This window comes from Colobus angolensis, unplaced genomic scaffold (assembly GCF_000951035.1).
Source record: "Colobus angolensis palliatus isolate OR3802 unplaced genomic scaffold, Cang.pa_1.0 Scaffold53, whole genome shotgun sequence".
NCBI classification, from domain to species: Eukaryota; Metazoa; Chordata; class Mammalia; order Primates; family Cercopithecidae; genus Colobus; species Colobus angolensis.
In genome coordinates this window covers 9,181,571-9,200,589 of record NW_012118821.1, presented here as the reverse complement: position 1 = coordinate 9,200,589, position 19,019 = coordinate 9,181,571, and the positions used below count along the sequence as shown (strand labels likewise).

General features: G+C 39.4%; 1 pseudogene; it reads right to left on the bottom strand.

Annotated features, from left to right (window-relative positions):
• Positions 1-2,524: 2,524 nt before the first annotated feature.
• LOC105525382 overlaps positions 2,525-19,019 on the bottom strand; it is a 36,566-nt pseudogene continuing 20,071 nt past the window's right edge.

Genomic DNA, 19,019 nt, shown 5'->3' with positions numbered 1-19,019 from the left:
AAATTTAAGTCACAGCCTCAGACCTCTCTCCCAAATTCCATACTCAAATTTTCAAATGCCCATTCACATCTTTGCTTAGTTATTTAACAGCTCGCTGAAACTCAAGTCCTAAACTAGACTGATCTTTTCCCACTAACCTGCTCCATCCCCAGACCTCCCCATCTCAGCTGATATCAACTTGATCCTTTTCATTTCTCTGGCCAAGCATCTTAATAAGTTCGTCCTTGACTCTTCTGTTTTGTTCACTCTGTGTGTCTCCTCTATCAGCTCATCCTGTTGCATCTATTTCAAAATGCTTCTCTGGCCACTTCGTATTACTTTTCACATTTCTCCTTATCTGTCCATAGTGCTTGAAGCCGTCATCTTCTTTTACCTAGATGGCTGTAATTGTCCAGTATGTTTACTCCAGCTACTACTGTAACCCTCTTTAAACATTAAATGGAAGTGTGTCTTTACTCTGCTCAAAACCATATAATGGGTTCCATTTCAATCTGAGAAAAGAATCAGTAAGGTCAGAAGACACTACATAATTTTTCTGCCTCTCCTTCCCCTGGCCCCCTTTTCTACACACCCCTTCCTGTCACTCTCCACCTCCCTCACTGCACTCCAACCCCATTGACCCTTATTCCTGGTTCTTCAATAGCAGACATGCTTCCCTTTGGGTGTTTGCCTTTAGTTTTTGTGGGTTCTCTGCCTCTCTTCTTGGAAGTAACTTTTCTAAGGTCATCTGCTTTGTTAATTTTCTCACTACCAGTAAGTCTTCACACAAATCTTGCCTTTTTTTTTTTCCTTTTGAGACAGGGTCTCACTCTGTCTCCCAGGCTGGAATGCAGGGAGTGGTGCTCTCTCTGCTCACTGCAGCCTTTACCTCCAGGGCTCAGGTGATGCTCCCACTTCAGCCAAGTTGCTGGGATGACAGGTGTGCCACCACGACTGGCTAATTTTTGTATTTTTTGGAGAGATGGGGTTTCGCTGTTTCCCAGGTTGGTCTCAAACTCCTGGGCTCAACTGATTCGCCTGCCTCAGCCTCCCAAAATGCGGGGATTACAGGCATAAGCCACTGTGCTTGGCCAAATCTGGCTTTCTTAATGAGCCCTCTCCTAAGCCCTGCATTTAATATTGCGCCAGTTTTCAGCTCCACCTCCTTTACTCCGTTCCAGTTGTGATTCCTGATTTCCCCTGCCTGTTGTACCTTTTCCTTCTTTACATATATTCATAAACTCCAATATAATACTGTATGATTGTATTATGTATTGTATTTGTTGATTGTCAGCTGTGGAGATACAGTTAGTTTGGTTCAAGTTGGTAATATTTACGTAGTTTGCATGGTCATGATGTTGCTAGATGTTCAGGTGTGGACTCCTACCACCCATAGCATCAACACATGATACAAACCTGCAGAGCCAGAAGTCAATCATGGCATGGACATGTCCTACTACCCAGGGGGAAGATGTATGTGGATCGTGAGGAAAAATGGGTTCGAAATACTCAATGGCAAGCGTCATTCCGTAGCATTAGGGGATACAGTAATATACATATAAGACCACTTAATCTGCACACATCCTTCAGTTCAGAACTTACAATGGTTTATATTTGAAAACCTTATGAAATTAGCACTTTATTTAACAGGGAAAGAAACTGAGGCACAGGGAGGTTAACTAACTTAGTCTAGGTCTCATGGTAAATGCAAGAGCTGGGGCTTGAACACTAATAGTTCCACACTTGTACTGACCTTTAAGCAGAATTCTTTAGTTAATTCTTTAGGTTTCTCCTGCAGTCCCCTCTGCTGAGGGTCACCAGTGCTGTCATGCTGTGAGCATAAGGTAACGATGGTATCATTAGTTTATCATTTCCATAACCCTATGAGGTAAACATGACAACAACTTCAATTTTAGGGGGAAAAATTGAAGTAAAAGTTATTTAAATGTCAAAGGTCACGACATTGGTCCATGGCAGAGCTGGAATTACAATCCAAGCTTCCTGACTTTCAGATCAAAATACTTTACAAATTGTACGCTACTCCTCAGTTGGTGGTTTATGGCATTGGCTGTCTAGAGAAAAGTGCATGGTCTCTGTGACCTTCCTCAGTTTAACAACAAAACCCCAGAGGGAACAGCAATGGATGCATCTTTAAGATAAGAGATCTCACAACACTGAGCTAGGAGATGATTTCTGGAAATCCCTACAAAGGAATCTCTGGGATAATGCTTAGATGCTCACTTCTAGCAAATAAAAGATGGGATGGCCCTTCTATTTTTTTAACTTTATTAAAATACTGAGTTTTATTTCACGTGTACATTTTTGTCTCCCCACAATTTCCATGTCTGACCACCACTACTACTATGTCCTATCATAACATTCCATACATACTTAAAACCAAGCAAAGCGTGGAGTTCCGTCTTTAAAAACTAAACAGGCATTTTGGACAACACATTCTTGGCAATGGAACCTGGACAACATTTATCAAACACGGCAGGGAAAGCTGTCACTCTGCATTATATAAAGGACAGCCAGACATCAACTCTTACAGAAATGAAGACAGACAGAAAGTTTTTAACAAATTGTTTAAACTCTTTTCTTAAAGAGACTTCCTCCACTACCAGAGATCTTGAATAGCCTCCTGGTCAGTCATCTGGAAGCCATTATTCACATAATTGATGAACTTGGATTCCACTTTGGGAAGATAGTCACCTTTTTCTATACTTGCTTGCATTTTTGCTTTTACGTCTTCTACAGAACTAGGTCCTTGTGGTGTTTTAGGAGTTTTTTTTCCTGTTTTTTGAAGGATGCTTGTCCTTTTGATTTGGTGTTGATGGTTTTGTGTCTTTTCCATTCTGATTTGACTTTTGTGCACTTTTGGCTGGAGTATCTCATATAGATTTCTTCACTGGCACTTTTTCAGTTTTTCTCATCATGAAAATCATCTTCATCATCATCTTCATCAGCAGCAAGTTTCACTTTTTCTGTGGAACCTTGCTGCCACCTCCTGGGGCAGATTGCTTTCCAGATATACTTAAGAGTTTCACATCCTCCTCCTCTTCATCTCCTGACTCTGCCTCTTCCTCCACAGCTACTAAGTGCTGTCCACTGATATGCACTGGTCCTGAGCCACACTTCAACCATAACACAACTGGTGGTGTTATTTCAAAACCCCCAAGGGAAACCATTGGCCATACAGACGTTTCCAAAGTTGCCAGCGTTACTTTAATTGGACTGCCTTCGTAATTCATTGCCTCTGTTTCAACAATGTGCGACTCATCCTTTGCAACAGCCCCTAAACTGACTGTTTTTAAAGATAACTTGTGTCCATTTTCATCATTATCTACCTTAAAGTGATCATCTCTGTTGGCCTTTAGTTCACAACTGAAAAGATAGTTCTGGGGCCACAGGGTGCTCGTGTCCATGTCTGTCGAATCTTCCGTGAGGTGGTGGCACGCACTTAGGTGGGAGAGAAGGCAAACAGAGATCAATGACCACTGCTCAAGAGAACAGCCGCTCAGGACAGAATCCCACCAGGGGCCCTTCTATGTTAGAGAGCAGGTGAGCTCCCATAGTGTCGCACAGTTTCCCAACCAGAGACCTGGCACAAAGCCCTGAATGGTGCCACTTTGTCACAGATATAATTAGCACGAATAGCTCAAAAAGCCTTCCGAGTGACATTCCTAGCTTCACCCAACGGAAAGAAAATATAGTCTCAAAGAACTGGGCTCTTAGGGTGAGAAACCAGCCTTTGGGATTATCCCACCTATGCTGGTCTGTGTACTCTGAGCATCCCTGACCTTCATCTCCAGAAAGTGTTGTTATTTTTGACCATCTTGATGAATCCCGTGACCTGATGGAGCTTCCAGGCTCATTTAAGTTCCATGTGTGAAACTGGCTTAACAAGAGATCCCAGGGTTTTACCTCCTCCGCTGAGAAGCCCCACTGCTTAGTTAGATCCAGGTGGGGGCTGAAAAGTTCCTGCTCTACGGCCAGGTTATGTGTTTTAAGTCCCCTGTGATGAGGGTGCCATCAGATATTCCCGTGTGGGACTGACCAAAGTGGCAATATGAATGCTTTATTTCTATGCCATTCTGCGAAGTAAGAATAGAAATCTCATTATTTATACAAGTTATATTCTTACTTTTACATACTGAAGACTTGGCCTAAAGTATTTTAATGTTAAAAAAAAAAAAGTCAACAAGAACTTATCAGCCGCTCATTCATGAAAAACAATTACTGGAAAATGTCCTCATTGAGGAATAATCTGTTGTATAGTTAAAGTCAATTTGAATTTAGGGAGAAATATGAAATTGCCCAAACACACAACACACACATACACACATCACACCCTCAACACACATAAAACCTCGCAACAGTTCTCTTACTCTTTGATGTCTGTATGCCAAACGAATGTTCCTCAGATGCTTCCATATGTCCCAAAATATGTGCCTTCCTTATTTCATGATGGCAGGTTAATAGATATGGCAGGTTCAATTAATTATGACTTAAAACTTTCCAGAGTTTTAAATTTGCAGTTTTTTATGCCACAGGAAGAAAAATACAGCTTTCAAGTACAATACTTCTAACAATATGACTGATTTTTTTTCTTGAAAAAAATAACTGTCAAAACATGACATGTCAGATTCAGCTTCCTTCCACCAACATATCACAATCTGTTTTGATGGAAAAGGGATATATTTTAATTATTTGTTTTTAATCTGACTCCAGACTTGACATATGGCACCTCATTAAGTTCTCTCTACATATTCTGGTAAAAACAAAAACAAGCTGTACAAAGTTATTCAACTTCTGGCATAAAAGTTATTTTTAAGAACTTCTATTGCTTCTTAGGAGGTTAAACAATTCCAAAAAAAATATCCTTTAAGAGGCTGGAGTGACATCCATTTTGAGAGGCTTGCTGGGAATCCATCACAGCAGACATTAGCTGCAGGTAAATGTGCTCCTTGAGTGGCGGGTGTGCACAGAGATAGGTGCTGACGGCACCTCTGAGAGCTTGTTCCTCCCTGAAAGGCACAGATATTGCCCACACTAAGAAAAAAGCATATATTATATTCAAACTATGGATATTTTCAAACTGTGGATAAAGTCCTTTATGCCTCAACTCTGCCTCCGAAAAGGAAGACAACAGACCATTTATTTTTGTTCAGCTTTATGCAACACACTTTATTAATGTCTCCTCTCATATAGTACAGAGAAACAATTCCGATAAGTATCTATTTTTTTCTGTTGGAGACCAGTCTAACAGAACTATCAATGAACCAGAACTGCTTATTTTGTCTTGCATTCTACATTAAAAAATCACTTAGAAAAATCCTCTCATTCAAGATTTTGTTTAAAATGTTTTTAAAATCCTTTCAAATAACAACAAAAAGGGACATTCAGAAGACATGCTGATGCCAATACAGTTTCAATCTACTAATTTAGATTATAATTATCTGTGCACCGGAAAATGATCAATAATGTTTAGAAACTTTTTGTTTTATTTACATTCATACAATAAATACTGAGTACAAACTTTTTTACTGAGCTTAAGAATTTTAAAAACTAGGAAGATGAGACACAATCCCTGTCCTGAAGCAGTTCATCACGCTAAAGAGAAGAATGTTGTTGACCACAAAAAACGGGAATGAAAACAGATATTCGCCAGAGTCTTCTGTAATAAAGTTTGGATATAAGACCATTAAGGGGTGAAGCTGGTGAGGACACGTCACCAGGGTTTCTAAGGCAGTCACTCTAATTAAGACAGAGTCCTTCTCTGTGTTCTCTCTTGTCCTCAGAAGCTGATGGGACATGTGCTTCTTCCTTCAGGGTCTCTCTTGCCAGATTTTAATCTCTATTCATGCCCTGTATTAATGGTATATTAACTGTATTTGAAAAAAGATGTTCAAGAAAGATTTGGTGAGTGCCTACAATGTACTAGACATAGTCATGGGAAGTAATGATGTACTGATGAACACACAAGTCCTCACTACCCAAAATCTCACATTCTGGAGGGAAGTATTATGAGACTGTAATTAAAAACAATTCAGTGTGTGTTCCTGTGTCAGGGTGTTTGAATGCATGCTTTTGCATTGGATTAGCTTAGTCTATATTCTAGGTATTCATAGCCCAGTGCTGGTGATCAGCTGTCATTTACTCTGAATGTCTAATTTTTAGAGAAGGCTATTATAAGTTCTTTCAACTACATGTATCTCTCATCAACTCCAGAGGCTTTACTAATTAGTATAATACATATTAGATTTTCATCAATGAAAATAGTGGCTTGTTTGATGCTAGAAATTAGCTCTAATAGGTAAAATTCAGTTATGTGGATTAGCAGAAATATTTTCATGGACTTTTGGTACACATTAATGGGATATAAAAATCTAATGAACCCAGTAGCCTATAACCTTGGGGTTGACGCCTAAGCCTTTGCTTGGTTAAAACCAAGTAAATGTGCTATTATTTGTATTTTGAGATTTTTTATATGGATTAACTAAAGTTTAAATTTGAAGGATAGGATGTAAAGATAAATACGGGTGGAGAGATAAGCAGAGGAATAGAATCAAGGTACACAAGGAAGGAGGGGTGATGAGTATACCAGATGATCTTGAAATGAAGTATCAGAGTAATAAACTTTCTTTTTGAATTAGAGGAGCCGATGAGAAATGCAGATTGTGTAGAGGAAGTAGATGAGCAAGTTTCAGCAGAGAAGAACATTAACTGTCAAGAGCTGTGTGTTTTGCAAAATGTGTTTCTCATTGAAGAAATTTTTTTATTATACTTTAAGTTCCAGGGTACATGTGCATAACATGCAGGTTTGTTACATATGTATACTTGTGCCATGTTGGGGTGCTGCACCCATCAACTCATCAGCACCCATCAACTTGTCATTTACATCAGGTATAACTCCCAATGCAAACCCTCCCCCCTCCCCCCTCCCCGTAATAGGCCCCGGTGTGTGATATTCCCCTTCCCGAGTCCAAGTGATCTCATTGTTCAGTTCCCACCTATGAGTGAGAACATGCGGTGTTTGGTTTTCTGTTCTTGTGATAGTTTGCTGAGAATGATGGTTTCCAGCTGCATCCATGTCCCTATAAAGGACACAAACTCATCCTTTTTTATGGCTGCATAGTATTCCATGGTGTATATGTGCCACATTTTCTTAATCCAGTCTGTCACAGATGGACATTTGGGTTGATTCCAAGTCTTTGCTATTGTGAATAGTGCCGCAATAAACATACGTGTGCATGTGTCTTTATAGCAGCATGATTTGTAATCCTTTGGGTATATACCCAGTAATGGGATGGCTGGGTCATATGGTACTTTTAGAAATTAACCCTACTCATTCTCAAGGGACAACCGGAGACTAGAATCTCGGGGCGGGTAAAGACGAAATCCTTTAGGGGTAGCATAGAATGCCAAGAAAATTGCTGGAGTTAAGTTTTAGGCTCAGGAACACATTTCAATAACTCGAGTGGTTCCACTGAAACTGTTACAGTGGGTAGCTAGTCAGGCGTGAGCAGGGCAGGAGAGGGCTCCTCCTGCCCGACATGCACCAGGAGTGTCCACTGACCGTCAGGTGATGGGCAGGTGATTGTTAGCTGTTGCTCTAAAGTCATAATTGGTCACAGCCGGCATCAGAGAAAGCCATTCTCCTAACAGATAGAAAACACCTGAAACTGGTGACGAACAGCTTCCCAAGGAGTTGGGCAAGTCGGGAGAAGCAGCTCTAGACCCCAGAAGCCAGCCAACGTATAAAACCCCAAGTCGAAAGGTCAAACCATGCACTTGGCTTTCAAGTCGCCCGCGTGGCACTCTTCCAAGTGTACTTTCCTTCTTTTGTTCCGGTTCTAAAGCTTTTTCATAAACTTTCACTCCTTCTCTAAAGCCTGCTTTGGTTTCTCCTTCTGCCTTATGCCCTCAGTCAAATTCTTTCTTCTGAGGAGGCAGGAATTCAGGTTACTACAGAACCATAGGGATATAGATTCGCCACCAGTAACAGAACTGTTCCCTGGGAGGCTGGAGAGCCCCAGGACTACACGTATCAGCAGTTGATGTAAATCCAGGGTACAAACTACCTTGAAAGTTACTCTACATTTACAGCGTCATCCAGGCCACAACAAGTGCGCTCTAAGCATTGCTATGGAGTTCTCGACGACTCGAACCAGAATGCCTTCACGTGGAAAAGAGCTGACCGTCAGCTTCTCAGGTCTCTCAGTTGGAACCGGAGGCAAAAGAAGGCAGAAAAAGTTCCTTGAAAAGGAACCTGGAGACGACCTAGTCCCAGAATCTCTGCTTCAATAACAGATAGCAAGGGCCGCTTCCACGCACGCTCAGATGGTAACGAGCTGAACCAGCAGCAGCTCCCTCAGGATGTTCTCAGCCAGGATTCTCTGCTTTCCCTCCTGGACCGGCAAAGCATTGACTACAGAATAATTTCTTTTTCATATGGTGTTTTTTTCTTTTTTCTTTTTTTTTGATTTCTAGAATGAACTAGTAAGAAAATTAAAAAAAAAAAAAACACCAAAGTATCAGTATGAATATAAGATACTCTTAGGCTGACTGATGAAACTGCTAATGGAGCTGTCTCCCTTAAAAGACAGTTTTCACAGAAGCAGATCACAATCGGAGTGCCCACGACTACCAAACAGCAGGGGGAAGAGCAGTTTGCAAATTCCTGGCACCTTTACAGAAGAAAGCTGAATTGTTTGGCTTAGGCAAACAAGTTTATGCTTGGTTATAAAGCAGATATTTATCAAATTTTTAAAGTAATAAATACCTAAAAGACAATTAGAAATAAAACTTCATAGACTATATTCCTCATTTGGCAAAAAATTATGCTGGAATAATAGATGTCTTGTGAATTGTTAGACACCAGAATTAGAAACCTTGGACAGTGAGTTTCCAGATCAGATTATTCAATCTTGGGATTTGATGCAATATCTCAAACTAGGGTCAACAGGAGGGTTACAGTCCAAGGAAATTCAAACATTCGCACAATGCAACTGATTTCATGTTATTTGTGGGGTTGTAGTGCTGATGGCATGATAGAGGGAAGGTTTTAAAATAAAAATTTCTCATTTTTTCATTTAATGGTAAATTCTGTCAACATACATAGCAATTTCAGCACATATCTGAACTATGCCCTTAATGTTCAGGGTTTTGTCCAGATGGATTTTCAAAATAAACATTACTACATAAAATAGTCTTTGTTCTAGTCTGGTAAGACTAAAATACACACATTATGTAGTTCTTTTGTTTCCTCTAGCCCTCTGATACATAAGAACAAAGATACATTTATATAAAAGTTGTTAAAATTTTAGGCAACCTAAGCTCTATTTTTAAGTAAGAAAAAGATAATAAAAGTACTACATTTTTTCTCACAATAAAGTTGAAGGAAAAGTTGAGAAAGATGATTCAGAGAAGAGACTTTTAAATCTTTCATTTATCAAAAAGTATTTTAGAAATCCCCAGAATGATCCAAGAATAGCAATCGTTTCATGAGACATAAATATATTTTTCCCTATGATTTTAGATTTTCTCTGACACCTGAATATGCACTCATACTTCTTGAATGATACCGAGCTGACAACACAGCCTGCTAATATAACAATCAACAAAATATCATCAGCCCTGGACAAGTCTGTGCAAATATCAAAAGTAAAATCCTTTTGTTCAAAATGAAAGCCATTGGGAGAAAATAAAGTTTTGTGGAGAAAAGGATTTTCTCCCTTAGATAAGATGATATGGTGTGTATAAATAAAACACTCAGTTTACACACACAGTTTTGTCCTTTTACTTAAAATAATTACAGCCCGATATGTTTTAGGAGCTCTAAGCAAAAGTTAAAATATTAGTTGCTTATTATAAAACAAATAAACTAAAACAAAGATGATTATCTTTCTCCGAGTTAAAGTGTTCTCATTGAAATATCATGATAGTATCTTGGAAACATAAGTAATTTAAAGAAATTACTATCAAACAACATCAAAAGCAAAAACAGATAGAACTCATATACTTTCCTTTCTCATTCATGTCAGGAATTGGCTTGCATTTTAATTTTAATTCCCCTTCTCAAATCCCTCATATCTTTACATTCATTACAATATTTTAAGAAAAATGATATTTGTCTAACATTTGACTTTTTTACATGTAAGTTATCTTTTCAATGTTCAAAAATCTTGGGATAGAAATTAATATATGATCCCTATTTTATGAATAAAGAAACTGAAGTTGAGGAAGGTGAATGATATCTTAAAATTTCAGAGCATTGTTTCCACAAATAGAATCTATTGCTTTGTAGAAAACACTTATAAAAAATAGGATTCTTAAGTGCGTTATTATAAAGTGAAATCAGTCAATTTGAACAAACTATATATGATTCCAACTATGGGACATTCTGGAAAGGGCAAAATTATGCATCAGTAAAAACATCAGCAGTTGCCAGGGGTGGGGATGGGCAGAGATGAATAGATGGCACATAGAGGATTCTTATGGCAGTGAAACTATTCTGTGTGATATTATAGTAGTGGATAGATTCGATTATGCATTTGTCAGAACCCATAGAACTGTGCCACACCGAGAGAGAACACGGGTGTCAACTATGGACTTCCGTTAACAAGAATACTCCAATATTGGCTCATCAACTATAAAACGCAGTGCACCAATGCAAGATGCAAAGAAGGGAAACTGTGTGTGTTGGGAAGGGGATGCATGAACAATGTGCATACTCTTCAATTTTTCTATAAGCCCAGAACTGTTCTAAAAAATAAGTTTACATTGAAAAAATCAAAATCACACCGATGTGCCCTTTTCCACTTGAAGATATTCCAGTATCATTTCAAGATATAAGTATCAGAGAGTGATGCTTGCTCACCTTTAAAATCAGGCAGCGCAGCCTGTGATCAGGGTCAGGTTAGTCCATAATAACTGGTCCGCACCGGGTCTGCACCCAATACTCGCCCATTATGTTCCACCCCAAACGAACTCCTCTGAACACGGGTTTCCATATTTTTAGAGGATAATAACCACTAAAGAGGGCAACATGTTCAATAGCAGAAGAGAGAACGTTGTTTTAGTCTACCAATGAAAAAAAGTGGATAATCTAAAAAATCATAAATAATCATAATATTTGAGACTATCTGCACTATTGCATCTATCAGACTATTGCAACAATGCAACTGTCAGCACTATTGCAACTCTCAGAATACTGAAACTATGAAGCTGCAAGGCCCCCCCCCATGTGACCTGACTTTCCTCTGAGGAGTATGGGACACACAAACGGTTCCATCTGGGAGCACTCCAGAAAAAGAGGCCCCCTGAAAGCCCAGGGCTAACATTACTGGCAGGTTGGAATCCCTGGGAGCCCTAGACACCAGGCACCTGCCCCCATAACCCCTACAGCTTGCTTTTCCCCACAGGCAGCTCAGGTGCTCACAGAAAGGGTTGCAGGCAGCACTGCAGGCCCCAAAGGTCCCTCCACTTCAGTGACACGGTTGTGCAGGGACTGCCTAGTTTTGAGGGTAACACAGGAGTCCATGGGAAACTTATGTACATTTAGGCACAGACATAAAACTTGCCTGCACCCTGGGCCCCTCTTAACGTGGGGCAGATGCCATCTGCCCCTGAAGGAAGGGTGGAAACACACCTGTCCAGATAACAGGAAACGGTTATCTGCCACCGAGGAAAGGTAAAAAACACCCCCCCTCCCTGCATGACACTAGGTCCAAATCTCACTCCTTCCCAGGAGTCTGCACTGATGCAATGAACCTAGGAGTTGGCTATGGGGGCAGGGATGCAGACACCACACACCCAGCTACGAAGCAGAGTGTCACCTGTGGTCAGGGCGGGTGTGTGTGCAGGATATAGGCCTGCCTTCCAGACTATGCAGAGTGATTTCGCTGGGGGAGGAAAGGATGCTAAGAACGTTGTTTTCCTGAAGCTCAGACACACGGAGCCTGCCTAAGCCTGAGTCTGGAGTCGAGAGAACACACGCTTTGCTCTCAGTAACAGCAGCAGCCCCTTCCACTGGATAGCAGGAAACCGGCCGCTGAGAAGGGCATGTGGTCCGAGAGGGCGGCACACTGACAGTAAAGCCGGATGACTGAACGTGTTCTCTGGCACTCCAGGTCCCAGACTAAGTTCAGGCCAGTGGCAGGCTACTACTGAAGGGTTTTGAAGGCTGCAGTACACCCAGGGTAACTTCGGAAACAACAAAACAGACAGGACTCAAGTGCAGACTACATGGACTCAACACACCGTAGTTAAGAGCCTGGCAGAAAAAAACCAGTCAGGTCTGTAAGTAAATATTCTGTTCTTACAGAGACCGATTTCTACACCCAGCATACGTATCTTTCATGAATAAAGGTGAATAAAGCCTTTCTCACGCAAATAAAAGCTGAGGGAATTCAGGAGGCAAAAGAAAAATGATAGCAAGTGGAAATTAAAATATGCACAAAGGAATGCAAGAGCCGTGATTTGTAAATATAAGCTACCTATATGAGACACGTTTCCCATTTTAATCATATCAAAATAAGTAAATCATTGAAATAAAAATAATGCAAAGAGTTGTGCGTTTGATGACATATGTAAGAACAAAATGTATGACGATAGTACAAAGGATAGGAGAAGAGAGAAAAAAGTTGCTAGGATTGTATATGACATGTGCTGTGGTTTAATATTATTTAAAGGTCATCTGTATTAAGAATAATGTGAATGTTGCAAACCTCAGAGACATCAGAGAAATAAGTAAATAATAACAAGGATGAGGCCAATCAGCCAAAAGTAGAGACAAAATGGAAACACAAAAACATAATTATTTCAAACTAAGAAAATGGGACAAATACAGAAAAAAAAAAGATGACACCAATAGGAGATGACAAATTAGATGTCAAATTGTAATAAAAATATGTTAATAATTATGTAAGATTAGTCTCTGGAAAGATAAAATTAAAGCTCAAGATGCTTATATTGAATGAAAAGCAAGAACCAACTACGTGGTGTCTACATGCAGCACACGTTAAAAAAAGTAGAGGGAACAGTAGGTCGTGGAAACACAATTCCAAAAGAAGCTGGATTAGCTATATAAACATTGGATGAAGTAGATTTTAGCATAATTGCTATTACCAGGAATAATGAGAAACATTGCATAATAATTAAGGGTCAATTCATCAAGAATGAAAAATAAACTTTTAAATGTATAACAGAGCTTCCAATAATATCAAGCAAAACCCAACAAAAAATTTTTTTTTTCAAATTTCATAAATATTGTTGGAAATTTAAACACTTCTTTCTGTCTCCATTGTCGATGGGATAAATACACAGAAAATTAGTAAATCTCTAGAAAATTTGGACAACACTGTTAAACTTGTTTTATGTTTGGATGCAGGGTCTTGCTCTGTTGCCAGGACTGGGACTGGAATGTAGTGATACGACAATAGCTCACTGCATCCTGGAACTCCTGGGTGAAGCTTTCCTCCCACTTCAGCCTCCCAAATTTCTGGAATTACAGGAATGAGTTACCATGCCCAGCATCCAAAATATTTTTAAATTAAAAATGACATTTATAAATAATTCACTGGTCAGATAAAAAGTTACAAGGGAAATAAGGAAATATTTTGAACTGGATTATATGAAAACACATCATATCAAAATATGTCATATAGAGCTAAAACATTGCATAGAGGAATATTTATAGCATTAAATGTTTAGAAACAAATCTCAAATCAATCATCTACACTTACACTTAGGAAATTACAAAAAAGAAGAGCAAATTTAATTCAAATCTATCTAACAGAAGGAAATAATACAAATGAAAATAGAAATCAATGAAAATGGAAGTTAATAAGAGCAAAAGCAAAGAAGAATAAAATCTTTAAATTCTAGTTAGTTTCATTAAGAGAAACAGAGGAGGTGCAAATTGCCAGTGAAAGATGGGTCATCAGAACAGATACAACAGATATTAAAGCGATCATAATAGAATATTGTGAACAACTTATTGCAATAAATATGAAAACTTAGATGAATGCTTTTGCCCTAAGAAACAAGAAAACAAAGGAAAAGTGGCAAGGAAAGTACATCCAACCATACCACTTTTATTCAAAATTATATTGAAACTTCTACCTAGTAGAGTAAAGGAAGATAAAACAATTAAAGGCAAACTGATCAGGAAGGAAGAAACAAAATTACCTTTATTCAGAAGTGGCATGATCATCTAGCTAGAAAAGTCTGAGGATTTATAAAATTGGTAGCGGTTTAGTGTTTACGATGGTCACAGGATATAAGGTCCACAAACGAGAAGCCATTTTATTTCTCTATATTATAACCAATGGGAGTTTGAACCTAAAAACCAGAATTACTTACAATCACATAAAAACTGTGAAATATTTTGGGGTAAATTTCACAAAATATGCACAATATCTGTGCACTGAATATTACAAGTCATTGCAGAGAGAAATGAAAGAGAAGTCACAAATTGGGAGAAAGTACTGGTAAAAATTTATTAAATTATCTACACTCCATATCATATTTATAATGTATTCAGCATAAATAAGAAATCCTTTCAATTCAATAAGAGGACAATATAATTACAAAGTAGGCAAATGGGTACTTCCCAAAGAGATGTAAAAATGGCCAATTAGAAGCAAAAATGTGTTCAACATTATTAGCAATTAATTAGGGAAATACACATTAAGACCACTTGTACACTCATCAGAATGGCAAAGTGAAATTTCTCGTAATACGAAGTGTTGGTGAGGATGTGAAGCTACTGGAAGTCTCATACATCAGTGGTGGGAGAGAAAGATTGTGAAATCTCTTAGGAAAACTTTTATCTTTTTTTTTTTTTTGAGACAGAGTCTCGCTCTGTCGCCCAGGCTGGAGCGCAGTGGCCGGATCTCAGCTCACTGCAAGCTCCGCCTCCCGGGTTTACGCCATTCTCCTGCCTCAGCCTCCCAAGTAGCTGGGACTACAGGCGCCCGCCACCTCGCCCGGCTAATTTTTGTATTTTTTAGTAGAGATGGGGTTTCACCATATTAGCCAGGATGGTCTCGATCTCCTGACCTCGTGATCCGCCCGTCTCAGCCTCCCAAAGTGCTGGGATTACAGGCTTGAGCCACCGCTTTTATCAAGCCCAAATCTACTAATCTTATGATCCAGCAATGTTAGCCTGAAGTATTTATCCATGAAAAATAAAAATAACTGAGAGCAAAGAGACCTATACATGTATGTTTTTAAAAGTTTTATTCATGGAAGTTAAAAACTGCACACAACTCAAATGTACATCATCTGAAGAACGGATAAACGACTTGTGGGATATTCATAAAATTGACTACTAGTCAACAATAAAGAAAACAAACTATTGAGATATATATAAAGAAATGAATGAATTTCAAAACTTTCAAGCAAAGTGAAGCCAGAAATAAAAGAGTACACAAGCTACAGTTTCATAATATGCCATCCTAGGAAAGGCTAAACTCTAAGGGCAATCAACAATTCAGTGCTTGTCATGGTCTAGGTGAGTGGGAAGGGGCTTAACCATAAAAAGGGGCATCTTTGTTGAATGGATCAAAATGTTCTATACCTTGATCGTGGTGGTTGCATGAGTATATGCATTTATGAAGACACTAAAGTGTGTATCTGTGTGTATGTGTTCTGACAGTGAAGAGAAAAATAATTGGGGGGTTTGTTTTTTTGTTTTTGTTTTTGTTTTTGTTTTTTGAGATGGAGTTTCACTCTTGTTGCCCAGGCTGGAGTGCGATCTCAACTCACTGGAACCTCTGTCTCCCGGGTTCAAGCGATTCTCCTGCCTCAGTCTTCTGAGTAGCTGGGATTACAGGCATGCACCACCACACCCAGCTAATTTTGTATTTTTAGTAGAGATGGGGTTTCACCATGTTGGTCAAGCTGGTCTCCAACTCTTGACCTCAGGTGGTCTGCATGCCTCAGCCTCCCAAAGTACTGGGATTACAAGCATGAGCCACTGTGCCTGGCCTGGAGGTTTTATAATAACATTAGATATATTAACATTCATGTTCAAATTTTATCAAAAGTCTATGTTTTCTCATAGAAGTAAAATATGCTTGACATATATATTAGAAATAAGGATCACTCTTAAAATGATATCTATCCATTCATTCATTTGTATTAATTGAATATATAGCTATGTGAAAAATTCTATTTTAGATTTACTTTAACTGCTCTTTTTTATACTAAAGTTACATTTTCCTTTTAAATAGATGCTTATTTAGCATTATGCTAATACACATTTCTTATATTTTATATTCCTTCTCAAACTATATTCTTTATCAATTTCTGTTGTAAAATTTGGATTTCATATATATGTGTAAAGTTTATTCCACCCCTCCATTGTTAGGACATGAAGTCAGAAACTGGGCACATACAGTGAACTTTACTTGCTTATCTGTTAAAATTTTGCACCCAGAGGCTGAGATCACTGAGACTGCTAATGTTACTGAGACCCATAGAACACATTGGGTGCATAGGATGCTCAAGACACACATTAACTGTCCTCTAGAAACTCTCACTGACCTCTTGCAACAAGCTTTTTTAACTGAACTGTATTTACGCAATAGGAAACGTGAGCATTTTAAACCAAGGGACACACTGACTCAATGATGCTGTTGATGATGCTAGTCATATTCATCATCTGCATCCTCTCTAATAATAACTCCAGAAGAATTATTTCAGGTCTTCATGAAAAAAGTAGTCATGTTTTCTCACGAGTGATTTGTCTCCTGTCTCAGCTTCCAAGAAGGTTAGCAACACATTTGTACGTGCACAGCATTTCGGAAGACATTTTTTATAATACTTCATCTTTGCATTATCCCATTTTTTTCTTTTAATCTTTTCCTTTGACAGTTTTCTCACTTTTCTATATTTATATATTTTGCAGTTTCCTTACTTATTTATATTTATCTTGTGTTACATCAGTTTGGAAAATGGGTAGGAGGTACATAGATGATTGATGAGAGAAAAAAGGAGAGAAGAAAGAAAAAAGAGAGAGGGAGGGAGGAAGGAAAGAGGGATGGAAGGAAGGAAGGGGCGAGAGAGAGAGAGAGAGAGAGACAGACAGACAGACATTTCCAAGACATTAAGTCCCTGCTGGTCAGACTGAGGAGGAACACCTCTTCTGCTGCCTGGGCTGAAGGCTGGGGTAGCTAAAATGCACACATTTTGGTGGCAGCAAAAACCATTTTGGCAGCAAAAACCAGTCCACACAATGAGTTGATTTCCAAGTCCATGTAGTGAGAAGATGTCACTACAACTTAATGCAAGGGGGTTAGATATAACTTACTTCTTTTAAAATCCGTACTAATACTATTTTTAGTGAAGAAACTCTTTGATTAGGAATATTTATTTATAAGGCTTTTTAGTTTACAAAGAAAGGGCTGTGGAGAAGTGTCTGGAAGAAGCCTATGAAGACAAATGGTGCTCTGCGTGAAGAAACACATATCGGAGATTGTGGTTGTCTTGACAATGTTTTCAAGAGATCTTAGTTCAGAGAAATAAAAGGATATATTTTATTTAAAGAGAAAGGAGCAAAGAGAAGTGAATGGAGTGCTAGAGAAGAAATTTATCAGAGGAGGCATCTTAAAACCTCAGAAAGTAAAATCTCTCCAAGCCCACAGGGGTGAAGACTGCCCCAGCTCACGTGATTCACAGGACTGAGGGCTGGGGCGGGGGGCACACTACATACCCAGGGTGGGTGAGGTGGGTGGAGGTGTGGGGTTTGAGCAGCCATCACTTAAAGTCTGTGTCTGTAGTTAGCATTTGGACTTTTGGGACAGATTGAACATATGGGAAGCTTTTTAATCTGGCAACCAAGAAAATTTCCTGAGGAGGTTATATCATCCCATGCCCAGAGCTGCCTGGCCCGCCTACTCTGTGCAAAGGTAATGCCACCCTTTGGGCATGGAGATTTTCCGTACATTACACCACAGGAAGTTTCCACATCACGTCAGACCACTTCCTCGTATCTGTGACCTTCAAGTCATCACTTCTGCCATCTGGAAATGGGTTTCAGTGTCTGATTTGAATTTCTACGGCTAATTTTTTATAATGGCATTCAGGAAATTGAAAATGAAAGTATGAAGTCCGAGTAAAAAGTAATAAAGTTTGACTTGTACCAAGAGCCTTCTAGACATGTAAATATCTGGAACTCAGGTTATGTAATTAACGAACGATGAAAAAGTTAGCTGTGTGAATGGTCCAAAGTTCTACAATTATCTGAGGCAAAGTCTCTTCTTTTTAAGAGGTAAAATCAACAAAGACAGCCTAGCAGCTACCACAAAACTCCACATTTTCTTTATTAGCCAAGAGATTCAACTATTTTCATATTTGCCGATGCTTCCAGGAATTCCCAGACAACTCAGCAACTCCAGCATTCGGAAGTGGAGTTTCACAGCCTTTCGTCATTTCTGAGAGATGAGCCATGGTCTGTTCTTTGAGCTTGCATGTTTCTGTCCTTGCTTGACATGCTCTAGTTCAAGTTGTCTTCTGCCACTTAGACTTAAAAGGTGCTGGCACCTAAAGATACGTTTTTGGAGGCACGTTCGTGCTTAAATATATTATACATTAGGGACAACAACTTTGCTGTGACTTCTCTCTCTATTTTGGTTTTGTTCACGATGTACGTCATAAAATATCTTTGCAGCCAAACTGTTAGAGAATCTCAATGCTTCACGCCCATGGGGTTTGTTTTGCAAGGCAAGGCAGGTCTCTATGACCTACAGCTCTGTTAAAATGGGGGATTTCCACAGATCAGGTCTATGTGCCCCCTTCCAAGAGGCTCTGTGGCTGTGCTGCCTGGGCCTGGCTCTCTGAACAGTGATGCTGCTGAGGATGGCAGGACAGGTCTTGGGAAGGTGCTCCAGAGGACAGGGCAGCCTGTGCAAGGCAGGAGGAGGGCGTGCACCTGGGTGAGGTTCCAGAGAGCAAGGGGCCAGAGGGGAAGAGAGGTGGTAAAGTGTGGCGTGGACGTAACACAGGCAGTGGGGATGGCCAGGGCGGGCCTC